Source organism: Serinus canaria, chromosome 12 (genome assembly GCF_022539315.1).
Source record: "Serinus canaria isolate serCan28SL12 chromosome 12, serCan2020, whole genome shotgun sequence".
NCBI classification, from domain to species: Eukaryota; Metazoa; Chordata; class Aves; order Passeriformes; family Fringillidae; genus Serinus; species Serinus canaria.
The window spans coordinates 15,357,880-15,363,346 of record NC_066326.1 but is presented as its reverse complement, the minus strand read 5'-3'; the positions used below and the strand labels follow the sequence as shown (position 1 = coordinate 15,363,346).

General features: G+C 40.4%; 1 long non-coding RNA gene across 1 annotated transcript; it reads left to right on the top strand.

Moving 5' to 3' along the window:
- Window positions 1-585: 585 nt before the first annotated feature.
- LOC127060083 (uncharacterized) lies at window positions 586-3,190 on the top strand. The gene is made up of 3 exons (XR_007778674.1): window positions 586-717; window positions 1,556-1,680; window positions 3,088-3,190. It is a non-coding gene; the product is annotated as an uncharacterized LOC127060083 (long non-coding RNA).
- Window positions 3,191-5,467: the final 2,277 nt, after the last annotated feature.

Genomic DNA, 5,467 nt, shown 5'->3' with positions numbered 1-5,467 from the left:
GCAGAGCCTTGTTCCTAATGCCCTGACAACAGGGCTTTCAAGGTGAGTTGTCTTATGACTTTGGGCCTCCTTGGGCTTGGGGAGAATAATTCTTTCTGAACAGACACATCCAACAAAGTTGTGTTCTCAATCCAGATGGAGGCAGTGAAGCTCAGGAACTCGATTCTGTGGACATCTGGATTAGAGGCAGAGATGAATTTGGAGCTCAGTATTGTTTCCCTGTATCAAAGAGATATATTTAGGTAACCTCCTACTAGAAGGTGAAATAGGAGCTTTCCTTTTCCCCTGTTTTTTATTGAGAGAGCTCTGCTGGGCACAATGTTAAGTTCTCCTCCCCATATTCGTTGTGTGTTTTTTCCCCCCTAATATTTTAGGGTTTTGTACTGAAAGTGAGTTTTAAATGTTGAAGGATAATGTGGGAGTTTCTGAAACTGAATAGATAAACATATGCTGGGATTGTCTTATTTAAGACATTCCTTGTTTGCCACAAAGGAATAAGAGGACTCCAAAAAATGTCTTGCACTTAGCTATAGCTGTCATGAATGCTAGAGGAGGTACCACAAAGGGGCTGAAGGTATTTTATTCTATCCGTTTGTCAGACTAATCACTGTCTTGTGAGAGGGGTTATTTCAGTAAAGAATGAAAGTCAGCTCTCAAGTGAGAAGGAAATGAATGATGTGAAGAGACACCTGACTCATAATTAACTCTGTTCGACAGGTGAGCATGCACATTGTTATATAATATTGTATGAACATAGTTTAAAGGTAGTGTAGGGTGAGTCACAAATTCTGCATTCTCCAACTTTATAAGGCATTGCATGAAGTGATTTTTCTCCTCCTAGATGCTGAATTACTTTGAGTAGCAAAACCTGACTTTTTTGTGTCATATCCTGCTGGTTGTTAAGTACAACTCTTGCGTGTCTCTGTCTCCCTCAAAAGTCTCCAGATGACTCAAAAAAAAAAAAAAAAAAAGGAATGAGAAACTGGAATATTTTTTAAGAATACGTTGTATTCAGTGCATTTTCAGAACCCAAATTCCTCTCATATGTATTTCAGAAGCTCTTGCCAGTAGTGTCCTTCCACAGTGAGTATGTTACTGTGTTCATTGAGGTATTGTCACTGTTGATTTTAAAAGTCTTAAGGTTATTTCATAGACAAACAAATCATGCTGAGGTCAAAGCAAGTTTAATAACACTTCTTGTTGAATTCTAAAATACAAGAGGATCATTCTGCTTAAATACTTGGCAGCTGTGAAGTGTTTTGATGAACAGAGCCTTATTTCTATATGACTGTTAAAGCAAACAGTGTTGGTGAATATACATGTTTATACAGCAAGCAGAAATCTCTTGTGCAGACTTTTTGCACCTCTCTCTCTTTCAAGAACACTTTTTCTCAAGGGATGCAGCCTGGAGCCCATGGAATGATTTTGTAGTGCAAAGATGCCAAGGCCTGGTTAGTAAAGAGTTTTCACGTGCAAGTGCCCACAGCTGCAGAATGTGTTCCTGTCCCTTTCCTCTGGCTGTGCTAACCAGAAAACCCTTCTGCCTGTTCCCTAGCAATGCACTGGCACCAAACCTGCAGCAGAGAGTGGTACCCTGGGCTTCATCTTACAGAATGCACAGGAAGGAGGAAAATGTACATTTTGCCTCAGCAGCTGCTCATCACCGCCTTTATAATTCAGGTTTGCAGGGTAGGATTTGGGATGTCCTAGCCTCCAGAACCAATTCTGATCACAGTGATAGCTGAAGTTGTGCATAACAGACATGAGCAAAAAGTAAAGGCAGCGAGATTTTGCAAAGTAAAAGAAACAGTCTGCAACTGAACTTCTTATCTCTGATTATTGCTGACAGGATAAATGTTCCAAAAAGAGTAAGAGCTGTTCCATTGTAGTTTTCTTATTTCATATATTGATAGGCTTCTAAATCACACAGCAATTAGATAAATTGTCTACCAGTGCTCAGAGTGAGGGGCTGATGCAAATTTCCTAAGCCTGTCAAATGACAGGTAAGACAGAGTGTGTTAGGCAGATTCTAGCAAAAATGGGTGTAATTTCTACCCTTGAAGAAGGCAAGACAGAAATCATCTTCAGCTGAACATATACAAATATATACAGGAAAAAAAAAGCTTAGTATTTAAAACACAAAGGACAGTTCAGATGGTGCAGAATTGATTATGTAGATGTTTTAGAAGTCATTTTGCATGAATTCTAAGCAAGGAGCTTGCCAGTTCCTGTGACAAAATATTGTAATTTATTGCTTCCCCACATTCAATAACCAGAAGGTGGTTTTTTTGTAGATCTTTAAAATGTCTGTTGAATGTCACAGATTTTTAAATTGAAAAGGTTATAAAAAAAAAGCAACACTTTTTGGAAGCAGACAACATTGTGCAGAACACTTGTTTTTGCCCTTCTAATCAAAACATACAATTTGTTAAAATCTGCCTAATATACTGTGAATTATGCAGGTTATTATTTAGCCGTTATAAAATTGTAGCACTATCCCATCCTTGGTATTTTACTGTGGCTTATATTTTTGCTACATTTTTTGCCTTTCCCTTAATAGAAAAGTGGTTTGTTATATTATTTCATTTTAAAATGTCCTAGTCCTCTATATGTACAATATTTCAATAAATAAAGTTGAATTTACAATTGAAACAGATAAGGCAGCAAAAACAGCTATCAAATTACATATAAACAGTGTATTAAAATGTGTGAGGCAAAATGAACACTACAAAGTCAAAAGCTATGCTGTAAAGCTGAGGCACTGTTGTTTCAAATGTTGCATATCACAGAAAACCGCAGTTCTCTGCATTCTTCAAAAAGTCCCTTTATTCTTTTATCCCAAAGCAAGGACATAAATGAAATCCTTGCTGAACTAATAATGTAGCCAGGAAAAAAAATTGCAAATTTTTGTTAAACCATTTGACATGCTCACAGAGATTAACTCAGTGCACAAGACCTGGGGAACTAATCTAAAAGGCCCTCGGGGGGACACTTTGGTTGAAGGGAAGAAAAACTGGCACAGCAGTAACTCCTAATGTGTCCTTTGCTGGTGAATGGCCTGTGACTCTCTTATTTTTCTTCCTGCAGTTCTGCACTACATTGGAAATGTTGCATCCCCAGGCTTGGAAATGTCTCTGACCCAAGAGAGGTGCTCAGAGGAGAGAAGGAAGCTTAATGAGATTCAGTGCCTAGTCTGGTAAGTCTCCATGTGACTCCTTGTGTTGAGCCCAGTCTAGTTATTGCTGTGAAGGAACAAGCTTTATATGATCAGGAACAAAGACACTGATGTCTTCTATGCTTTCTTTCTGAAAAAGAAACAAAATTAAAACCAGACAACATAATTTGGCCTCTGTTGGCACATGACTTCAGAGCAGAATAGGAAAAATGTAATAGGACCTTTTACCATCCCTAGAACAAATGATTTTGTCCTCATTAATGAAATGGCAAAATGGACTTGCAGCAGAGGCAGAACAGTTGTGTTAAGGACCATTGCCCCTGAAAAGGCTGGAGGGGAAGAGGATGAGTGAGCCCTGCAGAGCAGTACCCTACAGCTCCAGCTGTGCACCACTCTTGTGCTTGGCAGGGACCCACGGGACAGGATGGAGATGTGGGCAGAGGGATGGGAGGAGCAGAGGGCACCTCCCTCTACTGCAGGACATGCTGCCCTCAGGGGCACAGGGCAGGGCTGCCTGCAGCTGCAGCACCTCTGGGCTGCTCCCTGTGCTGGGGCATCTTCTGTGCACTGAAGCAGCTGCACAGGGGGACATTGAGGGGGAAGATTGCTCAGCCAGCACCAGGGGTTTTGAATATTTGTTTTGCTTGTTTCCAAAATGAGTCCTGACTCGAAAGCTTTTTCAGCAGCTGCAGAAATCTACAGTCTTTAGCTCACATCCCAGTCTGTCATTTTGTGTTACATCATGTACTATTCCAGGAGGTAGAGCTGCCTATGATTTCATAGCACAGTTGATTTTCTAGCTTGATTCCTCAAGGGACCTTAAAGGAAATGGAAACCCACAAATAAAATGAAGAAATTAAAATAAATTGCTAACTCTAAAATGCAGCATTTATTTGGATTAATAAAATACAAAATTGTAATATCCCTTTATACTGGATTTTATTTTGGTTCTGCAATGATTCAATAGGTTTCTGCTTCCCAATCCCAGTTTGTCTTTACTTTGGGAAGTATTTTTGTAGAAGAGGAGTTCCTCTCTGAGGGAGGTGATACTATGGAAGATCTCTAATTGTTCTTTACAGGCTTTAAGTTTTCTGGGCTACTGTCAGTCTGTCTAGAAGTTGTGATTTGAAGTCAAAGTCCACCTTTCATCCTGAAATACTTTATTAGTTGGATAATTAATTACCCCAAGTTCCCCAAGTGGAACACAGATACCAAGCTATTGAAAGACAAAAATTTTTAGTTTTTTAAATCCTGAAGGAACAGTCCCAACTCATTCTAAGGCCTGTATATATATTGTCTGGTCTTTCTGGACTAACTAAACTTTAGTGTAGATTGAAGGGGTTCTCTCTGTCATGGAGGTTTCACACACCTCTAAAAACCAGGGGTTTGTCCCACTGTGCCAAATCAAGGAGTGTGTGGTCTGTGCTGGAGAAAAAATCCAGCCTAGTTTAGTTCCAGATGCAGGCTAACTCTGTATGTAAAAATCTCTGTAGTAGTTAATGTTTCCTCCTTTGCTGTTAAGAAAAGTGAACTATTTTAGAGTATCCCATCACAAACTGTTGCCTCAGGGCAGCCAAAAGTGGAGAATGTGCTGAGAAGATGCAGGAATGCTTTAAGAGGGCATTGCCTACTGTGGGAATCAGAGAGCAATAGTTTTGACTTCATGTTCTCATGAAGATTTTGTGACACTGTGTGCCAGTTCAGTAACCTGGTCCTCCATTAACTTGTACCTATTCTAAAATTATATTACTAAAAGCAAACATTTTCTGTCAACTCAGTTGTTAAGCATCTTCAGGCATAGTTGTGAATAAAATTAAATTAGCTGATAGGTCAGTTTATCTTTTGAAGAGGACTTGAGGGTGCTGCTGGATGACAGGCTGGGCATGTGCCAGCAATGTCTGCTGGTAGCCCAGAAAACCAGTTGTGTCCTGGACTTCATCCAAAGCAGTGTGGGCAGCAGGGGAGAGAGGGGATTCTGCCCCTCTGCTATGTTCTGGTGAGACCCACCTGTAACACTGCATCCAGCTCTGGGGCCACAGCATAGGAAGGATATGAACCTCCTGGAAACAGTCCAGAGGAGGCCACCAAGATGCATTGAGGGATGGAGCACCTCTGCTATAAGGAAAGGCTGAGAGAACTGGGGTTGTTCAGTCTGGAAAACAGAAGGTTTTGGGGTAACCTAACTATGACTTTCCAATATCTGGAGGGAACTTCCAGGAAAGAGAGACTTAAGAGTGTGGAGTTATAGGACAAGGAGGAATGCTTCACAGAGAAAGTAGGTTTAGATTAGAT